The 14,485-nt window shown below is 35.3% G+C and overlaps 1 protein-coding gene across 2 annotated transcripts in view; it reads right to left on the minus strand.

Annotated features, from left to right (window-relative positions):
• LOC150081728 (uncharacterized) overlaps positions 1-12,180 on the minus strand; it is a 215,945-nt gene extending 203,765 nt beyond the window's left edge. For both annotated transcript variants that reach the window (XM_090378832.1, XM_090378831.1), the window contains exon 1: positions 12,083-12,180. The gene's annotated coding sequence lies outside the window, so the exon portion shown is untranslated. The remainder of the gene's footprint in view (positions 1-12,082) is intronic.
• Positions 12,181-14,485: the final 2,305 nt, after the last annotated feature.

Here is a 14,485-nt window from a genome sequence, read left to right on the forward strand (position 1 = left end):
TAGGACATCAGGACTGAAAAGGAACAGGGATGGATAGCACGGTGAAGCTGATAACATTAAATCAGCTCTTTGTCATCAAATACTCAAATACGAGGAGTGATCATTTAATTCGCACACTGGTGCTGTTGTTGTTATTTCGTTTTTAGGAGCATTAGCAACTAAGGCCATACTGCTCTGGGGATATGCGGTGGTCATTCCCTGACCTTTCTGCATCCTCCATATTTGGTGGTCATGGGCTCAAACCCCGGTCTAATCAAGAAGCGTGTGCTACGCACTGCTGCTCCTGCCCACCTGGCTACTGAGGCGCCAACACACTGGTGCAAGATCTTAATTGTCATCATCTGAGCCTATGGATTCCTCCTTCTCGAAATCCTCTCCCTTGAACTTTATGCACTTTCGCCCCTGTCATACCTATGCATTAAATGCTTCTTGCAAGCAATTTTTTGAAAGAGTACAAAGTGCTTCTGTTGTGGCTCTGCAAGCACCGTTGTGTCAGATGCAAAATACTTGCCTTTCAGAGCTTTATTCAGACATGGAAACAGGAAGAAATCACATGGGGCTAAGTTCAGTGAATAGGGGGGGGGGGGGGCAGAACCTCGGCACCAATCACTGCCTGCACAATATTAGCCGTATGGGGCCTGGCACTGTCTTGCTGGAGACCACTTCATTCATCTCTACTGTTTCTAATGCATTTAAGCCCCATCTGACACAATAGCGAATCACATATCGCTTTTCAATCTATGTCTGACATGATACTTGCTTCAAAACGATCGTCAGTGATATGTGGCTAAAAAAACTCTTTGTGCAACACTAGCTCAAACAAGTATTGCCATGCGCACACTAAGTCTGTTCAGTAGCAATCAGGGCGAGCACCTGTAGTGGCAGTTATGGAAAGTTTGCATGGTAAACATAAAATCTTGCACCAGTCTGCAAATTAAATGTTCACCCCTCGTACTATTCTTTTAAATGATGCAGATTCTGGAAAAAAAAAAAAAAAAAAGTAAACTGCAGCCATTATCAACCCACTGCAGGATGGAAGCCTCCTCAACAATTCATGCTGAGGGAAATGGTCCATAATTTGCCACGCTGGTCCAGTGCAGGTTGGCAGATCGACCATATTTAGCAGTCAGAGGCTTGAACCTTGGTCTACTCAAAGAGCGTGTGCTACTGCACTCCTGCTACTGACCAATTGGCTATGGAGGCCAGTAGATTCTGAATCTCGTTCAAATTCATCTGTTGATGTCAGAACACTACAAACAACAGATGCCGGCATTACTTGGAGTGACAATTCTTCAAAGATGAAAGCTTGTTCCAGCATCCCACAGAAGTGACCCAAGGCACACATAAAGGACTCTCGCAAATTAGTGAATTTGCGAGAGTCCTTTATGTGTGCCTTGGGTCACTTCTGTGGGATGCTGGAACAAGCTTTCAGCTTTATGTGTGCTTTTTTTTTTAGCACATTCGGTAGCAAATGTGCTAAAAAAAGTTGGTTGTAGGATAGATGTGTGAAAATTTACTTTCAGCCAGAAAACAATTGACTGTTGTAACAAACGTCTATCTGGTGTTGTGGAAGTGGGTAATGTGAATAAATTTTACACAAATTATTAAGGGAGAAGGATGTGATGTGGATAGTTTTTTATTCATTTTGGCTGATGCTATTATAAGCTTAGTTGTTCCTTGTCACTACTAATAGTAACAGTAATTCCAGCGCTGACTTCAGTTTTATAGATGTACACACACACAGCTGGTAACAAATGCATTAGAGATGCTAATGCATTTGTTATTTTTAACAAATGCATTAGAAATACCTACTAGAAACATCAAGCAATCCTTACCACATACCTAACATCCTTGATGTTTTCCAGCCACCAAAAACCCTTCAATGCATGCAGTTAATGTTAGTGGTCCCCTATGTATTTCAGGAAACAATTTGGTAACTTCTCTTTAGAGTGCAGCCTCTCTGCCTCGTATTGGTTGGCAGTACACAAATGCAAAATGGGACGATGAGATGTTATTGAAATTTTGTCTTGTAGAGATGAAATCTTTAATTTCCTCATTCTATCCTGAATTGTTGTCCTTTATTTAAACCTAAATTTTTGTTTTCCAAGAAACATGTTAAGGCTGTCCAAGATAAGAACATTGGATATCATGATTGGCTTGTATCCAAATCCCAAGCTTAATTTACACCAAACCTAACAAGTCTTAAGAAGTCTTTTATTGAGCCAAACTTGAGTTTGAACAAGCTGAGGATAGGAAACTGGCTCCTTGTCAAGATGATATGAAAACCAAGAATGATGCACTTCTGCCAGTCCATACTTCCACCTATGATATATCCTTTTGGTTTCATTGCATCCTCATATAAAGATAAAGCTGACGTATTTAGCATCTTATTTTAACGCTTGGCAAATCACTTCCTGACATACTAAACACATTTCATGCAATGCCTACCATGGTCTTCTGACAGAAGAACATAAAGAAAGATACTGAACAGTCTTAATGACAAGAAATTCCAGATCCTGGTTACATTTCTCCATTTCTCAAAACCAGTGCTCCAGAGCTTACTTCTATTTCATGTCATCTTTTTACACTCTTATTCCACTGGTGTTTTCCCTTCTACATGGAAATATTTTCATATCTAAAAAAAAAAAAAAATGACAGGTTCCTCTCTTTTAATTATCATTCCATTGATCTATCTCAAATTCTTTCCGATATAATAGGGATATTTATCAACCTTCAACACCACCTTGAAACTTTTTATCTGAACTATCACCAATGAGTTCTGTTGGCATCAGTCTACTGGTGATATCTTGACTTACATATGTTGCCCATATATCACAGATTTAACTGAAAGTTCAATGAAATTCAAGCAGCTGCTCTTGACAATTCTGAGGCTTTTAATTAATCACATTTTTCATAGAGGTCCTCTAAACAATCTTCCATATGGTTTGCCTTCTGATTTTTGGTAATGAGTTGCTAGTTTTCTCTCCTACTGCTCATTATGAGTAATGGTAGATAAATTTTTAGCTTATAACTTCTTAACTAATGCTGGTGTTCTCCAAGATTCAGTTCTTATTCAGGTCTTTTCCTCCTGTATATTTATGACCTTCTTCTACCAACTGCAAATCTTGTTGATTTTTGCCAATAATAGCAGTGTTACATTCCAACCCCCAGCTTGGGAAAACCTGCTCAACACAAAAAGCTTCAGCTTTTTAAATAAACAGTTCCAATCTCTAGGTTATTCTCAACTAAGTCCCATATTATTTTTCACAAAAAAAAGTCTTTGCTCTGCCTGTGTTCATCTCAATAAGATGAACATTAGTTTTTTTTTTTTTTTTTTGATTTGGTAGTTGTTGGCGCATCGGCTTCTGTGGCCATATTGCACCTCCCAAGGTTTTTGCAGTACTTTGATCCAAGCCCGAGGCGGGAATCGAACCCGCGACCTTGGGGTTGCCGGGCAGGTACTTTACCCACTCGGCTAGCCCGGTCGGCATGAACATTAGTTTCAGTAGATTTAAATTTTAATTTACTTTCAGGTAGCACTGCAAAATAAAAGTTGACCAATGCAAGTAATAATTGTTAACAGTCACAAGCAATGGAGACACCTAGGTGTTCTTTTCAAAATGACATAAGGGAAAAAAAAAAAAAAAAACACATCTATGATGCCAATGCTCACCTGATCTTTTAAAAAAAAACTAGGAACATTTCAGATTGAGCCCAAACTTCCCAAACCATACTGAGCAATGAAACTGAACTGAGACTTAAATGGTTTCATAAACAAATATTTCAGTTTTATGCCATACAAAGTGCATGAACAGTGCACCACAGGAGACAGCATCCATAGTGTATTAATGTGGATTGTGACTTATGGTACAGCAGCATTACTGGTCCATACTTTAAGAATGATCAAGGTGAAACATCAATAGAAAATGCCAAATTTTGCATAATGACAAACTGGCTACCACAATCTTGAAATTTAAAAGGCACCAGATTTCCTTCTGTGGGCAGATTAAAAAAATAAAAATTACGTACACACATACGAGAAGATATTACAACAACAACACAAAAATTTGTCATAATGAAGGAGTCATCCTATATGAAAGTATTAGAAAATTTATGATTTCTCTTCTTTATAAACATTATAAAAAATCTAAAAAACTTGACCATTTTAGGCTACAAACAATATCATTACACTGGCTTTAGCTGTCTCTTTGCATACCTTAAACCAGAAGTTATCAGCCTTTTTCTGTTTGCAGTGCACACAACTGATGTGTGTTGCATGTGACACACCAGTCTTCTGAACATTAAAAACTGTCAATTAAACATTTTGGTGACATATCTTTATCACTTTACAACATACTGTTTTTTTTTTTTTTTTTTTTTATGAAACCCCAAACACGAAAGGTATCAAAACCTATAGTACTTAGTACAGTGCATGGGTTAAAGGAGAAGTGTGTGTGGGGGGGGGGGATGCCGGAAACTTTGCTCTAGAGACTAAACATGGGTTTGACCACTTCAAGCCTCCAATAAGCAAAGTGGTGGTATTTCACCGGTTGATGAAAGTCATCTACCACCTAAGAACCACTTAGGTTTGAGAACCACTGCCTTAAAAAATGAACACCTTCATAAGGGGATTCCACCACTGTTAGAGCTGTTTCAAGGATCACTTCAGAGGTTCATTTGGTGCATCTCCAAGAGAATCAAAGCCAAGTTATTTAGTTTGCACTATATAGATCTTTTTTTAGCAACAAACTGCATTTACCTTAAGATATAAATCTGTCCTGATGAAAAGGCTACTTCAGTTTTTCAAAATATAATCTGTTTTAAGCTTTGAACTAAAGCATTGAATTCTTATTCAGTTCAGTTAAGTTTAGCCAGCAAAACCAAAACTCTGCAACAGGATTAGGCACCTGCCACTGGCATCTCACAGATTCCACATGGAAATGGGAATTGCCTAGAAAAAAGATAAATGCTTTTGTTTGCCTTCCATCTGTTAATGTATCATAATTCATAGTATATCAAAATGAAAGCAGAAAATACTATATAACCAGTTAGAAAATATTGGTGGGCAAAGGTACATGGGAGGATTTGATTTCATTATAAATTTTAAAAAATAAAATAAAGTAACGGAAAAATTTTAAAAAGTGGCATCTGTCAGACACCATACTAGCAGCAGAAGGTTAATTAGCCTTTCTACTAAAGCATGTAGCCTAAAATGGTGAACATGCTTTAGTAAGAAAGGCTATTAAAAACTGACTGAAAAAGAACCCAATGTTTGATTGAGTTTGAAAAATTGAAGTGGCTTTTCATCAGGGCTGAGATATCTTAAAGATAACTGCAATTTATTGCAAGAAAATAGCTACATAGTGCAAACTAAGTAACTTGACTGATTGATTCTCTGCAAGATGCACCAAACCACACTATGAAATGATCCTCAAAGTTGCTCTAACAGTAGTGGAATTTCCTTGTGAAGAAAGGCTTTTTTTTTTGAGGCAGCAGTTCTCAACCAGTATGTTGTAAAGAGATAAGATCCTGTTTGCAATGTGTGCACTGCAAACAGAAAAAGGCCTCATAGTTCCTGGTTTAAAATATACAATGGAGCAACTAAAGCTATATTGTTTCTAAATTGCATCTGTGTGTGTGTGTGTGAAGAAACACTAAAGCTCTGCCTGAAACTAGCTAAACCATAATCCAAGTGAAAGGAAATCTTTATTGAGAATTCCTTCTCCCATTTGCAATGGGAATCAAATCTCAAACTTTTTCCAAACGGGTGACAAATATTGGTGCCACTATACCACCACAGAGAACTGCATAACATGGTAGCAATCGTAAAACATACTGCCATACATGTATTATAATATATTAATAATATTTAACATAATAAATAATCTCGTTATTGTGAAAAGGTTGTTGTAGCATTGAGGATTTTATCATAAAAAGTTCTCAAGCCAAGTAACTGACAAGCATAAAAACCAACATTTTCCACTATTTGAAATCTTGTTTCAATCTCACAAACTTTGGTCTGTTTAGTTTCCACATCAGTCAAGGGGCTCTTATCCACATATTTTCCATTTCTTTAACTGCAAATTATTTAATTTATAAAGTACAAAAACTAACAATAATATAACTGATAAGGAAGCAAAATTATACGCTGGCAACATGTTTTAAAAACAGATTATTAATGAAAATTGTATTTTATTTTAGCACTTTGTTTTTTTAAATAGCCCAGACTATTTAAAATTCTCATTTAAATTTCTCTTTGAAGTAATTTTTAAAAAACCACATCCTTGTTTTAGGTGTACTCATATGTATTTGCATAAGTGCCTACTATCCTCATCTGTCTACATTGTAACAATCTAACTCCAGTGGAGGGATTGCATGAAAGTTTGTTTGGTTCTTTTAGAAAGATTTGTTGAGCCATCTCAAATTTCATTAAATTAACCAATAGAAACCTAATAGCTATTATTTCTTTTTTCCATACATTTTGTACAGAAAAAAAAAAAAAAAATTCATAAATTAAACAGTCCATGCATGCCATGCTTTGCATGTATTATGTAAGACTTGTAAACATGACAACTTTTGAAGATATATATATATATATATATATATATATAGAGGGGGGGGAAACAAAATATTATACAGTTGTGATTAAACTAAACAGCTAAGTTTATAGAATATAAAACTAGAGTTTTATAAAGTATTCTAATTATAATCATAGTAATTAATTGATAAGATAACTATATTTACTTTCCACTTCTATTAATCACAGGAAAATAAAAAAAAATTATTGTGCCTGAAATATAATGCAGCACTGCATACATTACATAACTTGTTTGTCTGTTTAATTTCCCAGTATTCTTTTCTTTTTTCCTATATGACCACCTAAACTGTGATGAATATTTTTAATGTACCAGTTTAACAGTGTTGAATATAAGAAAATTCTGTATTTCTGTGGTAATGCGCGAACTATGCCTGAATGAAATATTTTGCTATAATGAAGTGCTTTTAAACTGCTGCAATAATGTAATTTTTCTCTGAGTGTTTGACATACTGCAAGCATCTCTTGTTTAATTTAAACTGTTGTTGATTATACTTTGTATGTGCTACAATGTGTTTCATTCTTCAAAGTTATGGAACAAAGTTTGAGTCACTGAAGTAAACATACCAAGTAGCATCAACAATAGTTGAAATTAAACAAAAGATACTTTCAGTATCTCAAAAACTTAGAAAAATTACATTTTACTGCTGCAGTTTAACTTCACTATGGCAAAATATTTCATTTAGGCATATTTCACTTATTATCACACAAAATTCTCTTAACATTGTTAAACTAGTACATTAACAATATTTCTTATACCCATGGATATCCTTACTTGCTTTCCCATGGGAAAACATGTAAACTGTGTTTCAAGATTAAGCCTGTTGGAATGGGAAAATAAATAAAGATGTGAATTTGCAAACATAATTTGAAATGATAAATTCCTTCAAGTATATTTTTTTGGAGTATCAGCAAAAGTGATACTGGTGGGAGGTAAGGGATGATTGCCTTTGTTATTCCTCTTTACTATCCTTAATCTGTGAGAATACATATGGAGTGCATCAATTGCATTTTTTTTTATGTGGTATTTTGCACTTTAAAACCATTCTGTTTACCCAGCAGTAAATTCAACACTTTTAATGATAAGGGGAAGTTTTTCCCCTAATTTTTCAAATAATGATTTAGAAATCTCCATGGGGTAGGCTAAAAATGATCACATGCAACTAGTGTCTGCAGGGTTAAGAATAAGGATAAATTCAAGATGGCATTTTCTGTAAAAGTGCTTCAAGAAAAAAAAAATAAATTAGAATTTAATTCCTTATGTTTCTTTAACATTTTATGCCCTTTTTTTAATATGTAATGTGGCTTTTTTCTGATTTTTTTGACTCTAGTTATTTGTCTACAGGTATGCTGTAAACTAATTAGGAAGCTGTTCCTAGGAGATGTGTTTTTTTTTTATTTTAGTACTTTGGACTAAAACTTGCATGCTTTGTAGTTGGTCTTTCTTTAAAAAATATATATAAAAAAAACCTAATTTGACTAATTCAAAACTTGTAAAACCAATAGAGTTATCTGTTAAATTAATGTGGCATCCTCAAGGAAGAATCCTCTTCACAGCTGTGCTGATGCCAGTTCCCTTCAGCAGAAGGGACATCCTGGGCTATTTTATTAACATTAAAGTAATGACACCTATCAGCAGCCATGACAACATTCAACATGTTACAGATGAAACCACAAACTCATTCATATGACAGAGTACCTTGCCCAATTTGGACTAAAAATCAGACCATCCAAATCAGAAGCTTTGCAGCATACTCCCTCAAGAATGACCCTGAAAGATAATGCCCATATTACATGGCACTGAAATCCCAGTCTCTCAAAAGCATATAGTTATAGATATAGTTTTAATTATAAATGATATATATCACAAATGATATTGTCTGATACCTCAAAAGGTGGCAACCAAAGCAACATCTATTGTACATATGCAATCATGCAGATACCAGGAATTATGTTTAATGATTCCTATACTTAAGCAATTCTGTATGGCATTTGAAATCTGAGGATTGGCAGCCCCACTACCTTGAAGCACCTCTATGCTGGAGAATACTGGCTTCTTAAATGGGGGGTACACAAATGCCCATGTCACATACCCTAAATTGACCAGACAAATTTACATTTGAGATAGTAAATCCAGACAAGATACAGTGTCTGGTTTATTAGCAGTGAAGATATTTGCAAGGCTCATCCCAATGCCATACATATAGGATAAATGTGGTTGGCAAATTCCCCTTGGTCCCTACTGGGCAGATAGATTTCTATTGAACCAAAAACTGCAGTGAGTCCAGGCTCTCGACACATATCTTATAAAATTTACCACTGATAATGACTACAGTGACACGTGCTTGGAGAAGCATGTACATATCTATAAATATGCATATAGTAGAGAAATGCCCTTTGTACACAAGAAAAAATATATTTATACATTTGTCTGGTCTATTAGTATTGTCAGCTTTGCACTGTGAATGAAGATGGTTCAAGCACAGCAATACTGCTCTTGTTTATTATACAGTAACATGGCTGTATAATATATTTAGTTAATTAATATTGTTTGTAAAAGTCTAGCATAAATCTGTCATAAACAAGTCATCACTGAATCTTACGTGTCATAATTCTGTAAATATTTAACTAATTCCTACTTTATTTTATGTACTGTGATCTTATGTGACTTCTAAAAATTTTGTTAACACACTTAATATAATATAATCTTATATTCCCCTCGTATACGCTTCCCTCCCCGTGACAGTGTGTGAGAGAGAGGGAGATTGAGCTGCACTTCACATCATTTTTCTCCACATGCAGGCTCACATTCATTGCCTTAAAACCCCTGGCATTCGCTTGCCATAATATAATATCTGAAGGCTCCACCCCTTCAAACAGTGAAGATTAATATATCATAGTTTCTACAGTGTTATCAAGGCTGGGGTTTTGTTGCTAGATTTAATAAAAAACAGGTTTTTACTCTACATTATACTTTTGTGTTTCTTTAGCCACTTAGTTTTGCTAGCACTATTTTTTTCTTTTTGCAGGATTATGCTGTAATGGGTACCAATCAATTAAAGGCTGCTTGTATCCTGTGTCTAGCTGAGCAGAAGTGGATGATATCATTTTAGAAGTGAGTATCAATACCACAATGATTTGCCACAAAATATCATATGAAGGTGGTTCAAGTAATTCAAAGAAACAGGACTTCGTGTATTCAAAATAAGCATCTTTGTATGTTGGAGGCCATCATGCACTAGAAGTCTGAAATCAATTCCTCACTGCCTTCAAAAATTAAATAATTTAACTGTTTACAAGGTGACTCAAAAGGAAGCTAAAATTCCATGCATAAAAAATCTGATCACTTTGCAAATCAAACCAAATGACCAGCCACAGAGAGTTGATTTATCAGTTACACATGACAAAATTGGAGCTCCTGAAAAGAATTTTGTTCTCAGATGAGGTGATTTTCACACAAACAAATTAATCTGATAAGGATTGTTAATCGACAACTGCTAAATATGGGAATTGAAAAATCTATACATTGTTCAAGAACATGTTTGAAATATGCATCTGATGTAAGCTGTCAACAGACAGCTGACTGCACTTTTGCTTTTTATGTTTAAGACTTCAAAAATGGGCAGCATCTAGTGAACTAGACTTTTCCTCTCTGATATAACTGCCTATGTCAATGTATTTACTAACCGTTAAAATATTTTCTTAATAAAGCTAAGAATTTTTCTCACCATCTATCAGCATGGAAAGAGTGTCAAATATTGGTAGAGAGTCATTTGAATCTCATGTGAGGGCGCTCATGATCTCTAGACAACCTCAGTAAGCTTTAGTCATTTCCACTGCCACACTACACAGTAAATTACAGTATTACAACAATTAGTTTTTGTTTTTTTTTTATTTCATGGTATAAAACTTTTTTTTCAAATATGCTAGGAACTTTTGATGACAGTGTGCTATAAAATGACATCCTTATAACTAAGAATTTTTGTATGAATGTCCAGTTATATTATATATTACCATACCAATACATACAATATATGATCCAAAAATAATTCCAGGTGGGGAAATAACATCTAAATGTTGAAGATATTCTTGAATCATTCCTTGGAAATTGTGATGCCATTTTTTCACAAATCCATGTCACTGGATTTGTGAAATTAAGTAATAACACTGGAAAATAGAATTTTAATATTGGAATTAGTAGATATTAAAATATACTTTAAAATAAAAGGGGGTTAGTAAAATGCGAAGCTTTCCAGTATCTTTGCTGTCTTCCCCATATATATTGTAGTAAACACATCGAAATAAAATAAAAAAAAGATCATTAGTCTTTCCCCATAAACTGGTTCCCAGAAACATTCTCGTGTATTTAAGTTATCGATATTATTATGGTTTAGATTTTCATAAGCAGATGAGTTCAGGCAATACTACTGTAGCTTTACGTTCTGCAATTTGTTTACACTTTTACGTTAACTAAATATCAAGTATTCTGAAACGTAATTAAACATACACGCGCTGTACTTCTTAACAAGATTGGTTTTGTGCATTACTAAAAATGCAGAGGCTTAATCACCTGCCCTACAATGCACATAAAAACATTACCCAAATCTTTTGTTACTTGAACAAGATATGAGGAATCCGGTCATCAGGTTTAGGACTTGCCGAATGTGTTTCATGTCTACAAATAAATACTTAATATATATATATATATATATTTATTTATTTATTTATTTTTAAATCATACACGCCGATTTAAAATAGCAGAAATATATTTTTTGGAACTGGATGTTTGTTTATTTATTATTATTTTTTCTAATACGATTCATAATTCAGTAATACCACACGTTCACAGAAGTTAGAAGGTATCCAAAACATTTATTTTTTCTGCGCTATTTTGGAAATTGTTGCTACACACAATTCTGTTCCCCATTCTTTTCTTTCTTTCGTTTTTTTTTTTTTTTATTTCCTATCATCAGGAAGTGCTTATGTACCCAGAGGGTAGACAGCCATGTGCTCATGAAAGAAACTGTCATGGCTGTCAATTCGTGAACCTTGGCCTGCTTGCCTTGCCCCCAGTGGTAACCATCGTGAATAAACTACGAATGACGACTCATTCATCTTCATGCTGAAGAAAGCTGAGTTTTCATTTGTACGACAATTTAAATGACATATCAATTTAAGTTTCTCAGCAGTAGCACCATTATTCGTTAATATCTATTACAGCGCGCACATCTACAGGAAATCTTACTTCAAAAAAAAATACGCACGTTGGAGAAAGTTTACGTTACTCAACGTGCTTAGCGCAAGGCTACACCATAGCTGAGCCCAGCGTGAGAGTAACAAAGCGACAAAGGGAATGGGAGCAACGCCAAGATAATCTACGCCCAGGAACAGAGGAAAGCTTGGTTCACACAAATAAAATATTACACGAATGTTAATTTAGCAGTATTGGATAAGAAATTCTATTTGTAATCATAGAGATATTCTTACCTCTGCATCAATCCATAGCGCTTATCCGTCTGCGACCTCTCCTTTGTCCCGCATCAGTTCCCCTCCAACTTTGTCCAAGTCCCTTATGCAAATCAGCCCGCTCTGATGATCACGTGACTCAGCGGCTCGATTTTTCCGGTTCCTGCATCCATTGGGCCATGAGAAGCAGCCAGTGACAGCTGTCGAGCTGCGATTCACGCTCTCCGTGATTTGTACTGCTACGATCAAGCAAGGAACTGGTTTAGTGAAATCAGCTTGATGGCAAATGCCGAACAGCGTGTATTTTTAAGCTTGTTTCTGTTTCTTAAAATTCTCTTCTTAGTCATTGCGTCAGTTCGTACAAATAAAGTAATGTTTATTACCATATTGTACTTGATTTTGCAAATCGAGATTTTCATTGGATTTTATATTTTAGATATGGAAAAAAAAAAATATATATATATATATACAGTATAGTGAATGTAATTTGATACGATATTAATTAGAGACCTGTGAAATTACTAAATAATAAAAACGGCGGTTTTAAAAAGTAGTTTATGCTAAAGCGTACGTATGTAGCAGTAATATCAGAATTCTTAAGAATATACACGTATGTACACGAATTCTTAATATACACATATATTATTTTGAAATAGACATGTAACTGATAATAAGATCCAATTACCCTTATCCACAGTTCAGTTCCAGTTTAAACATCATGGGGTCCGAGGTCTTCTTGGGTTTTCGTCCCCCTCCCAACCTTTAGTTATAACTTATTGTGTGGCAGTACCAAACACGAAAGGCTATTTTGTCCAAGGACGGACACGGTGATCCTAGACTGGCGGGTAATTTGAGGGCGATTGTACCGGTATACAGCATAAGCATTTCGTTTTTGATATTTTAAAATAATAATCTAAGAAACAATATTTACATATTATGAGTACATATATCATGAGCTATTTTTATATTCTTATCCAAAGGCGAATTCAGCCTCGCGTTTTGTTTTTTTATTTGTTTTTTTTTTTTTTGAGAGGGAAGGAGGGTAAGTTGTCAAGTTGATAAAGAATACAGAAGCATAACATGCTTTTGGAATCAAGGATAATCCACGAGGGTAATATTCTCCCCGAATCTGCACTTGTTCCAAGCAAAAATTTTGTATTTGGGTTTTAGTCACATCAGCAACTTAGGCCACGTTGTACATTTTGTCTGGTCAAGTGTACCCGGACCGATCTAAATGTGCGGGCTGAAAAACCTAGAATGGCTCACTGGCAAAGCCTTACTACTTAGCCTGAGATTGGCTAAGTATAAATTCAAGTTGAGGATAGGTGTGCGGAAGTTTGTCTTCAGCCAGCGGTGGTTGATTGTCGAAACAGGCTTACATCTGTTGTTGTGGAAGTGGATGGGTTGAATAAATTCAAGGAAGAACTAGACCAACCCTTGGAGACGTGACGGATGGGTGAGGACCACACAAATACAACACGACGGTGCACTCCTTGCACGGTCCGGAGGATGCACTGCATCTGGGCGAAAACGTTCAGGGGACACCTGAAACTTACATACACATGAAGAAAATTTTAAAGGGAGCAGTCAAATTTCAATTGGCACCCGGGCGCCACATACCCTAGGAACGCCCCTGGGTGAGGTAAACTGTGTAGTGTTTTTTTTTTTTTTTTTTTGGCTGATACTATATAAGCTTGCTTTCTACTACAACACAGCCTCGAGAGAGAGAGAGAGAGACAAGTGGAAGAATAACTGTACTGTCAGGAAGAACGAAACGTTTAGTAAAAGTTAGTGCTATAATCACTTTATAAATTAATTAATTCTCATGTTAGTTAATATGAGAATGAACAAATTTCAAACAATGCTTTTCAGATAAAATTATTTACGTTTAATACAGCTAATATATATATATATATATATATATTATTCTGAGTGCGTATTTGTTAATAAATATTGTTTGTTAAATTATCACTCGTGTAGTTCCATATTCAAGACTCTTATACTGAGAAAATAATCGATAGCACGACCAGCACGCATAGATAAGGAAAAGTATACCGACACACGGCCAACCATAAATAGTTTATATTATAACAAAAAAGTATTTTTTATATGAAGACAAATTTCTTTTTCGGTCTGTGAGCCACATATAGCGTTGAAAACTGTAAGTGTTATTGTGTGGAGAATTACACTGAGTGGACAGAAATCATGAGATACCTACCTAGTAACAGGTAGACCCACTTTTTGCCCGGATAAGGACAGTCACACGACGAGGCATTGAGTTCACCAAAGCGTTCCACAGGTAAATCCATGCATGCTTGCTGCACTGCTGTCAATAATTCCGCAGCATTCTTGGGTGTAGTATATAAAGCTCTAACGGACCTTAACACACCATCCCAAAAATGCTCCACAGGGTTTGTCTGCTGA

Source organism: Mastigoproctus giganteus, chromosome 8, assembly GCF_048544385.1.
Source record: "Mastigoproctus giganteus isolate SK-2022 chromosome 8, ASM4854438v1, whole genome shotgun sequence".
In the NCBI taxonomy this organism is placed as follows: Eukaryota; Metazoa; Arthropoda; class Arachnida; order Uropygi; family Thelyphonidae; genus Mastigoproctus; species Mastigoproctus giganteus.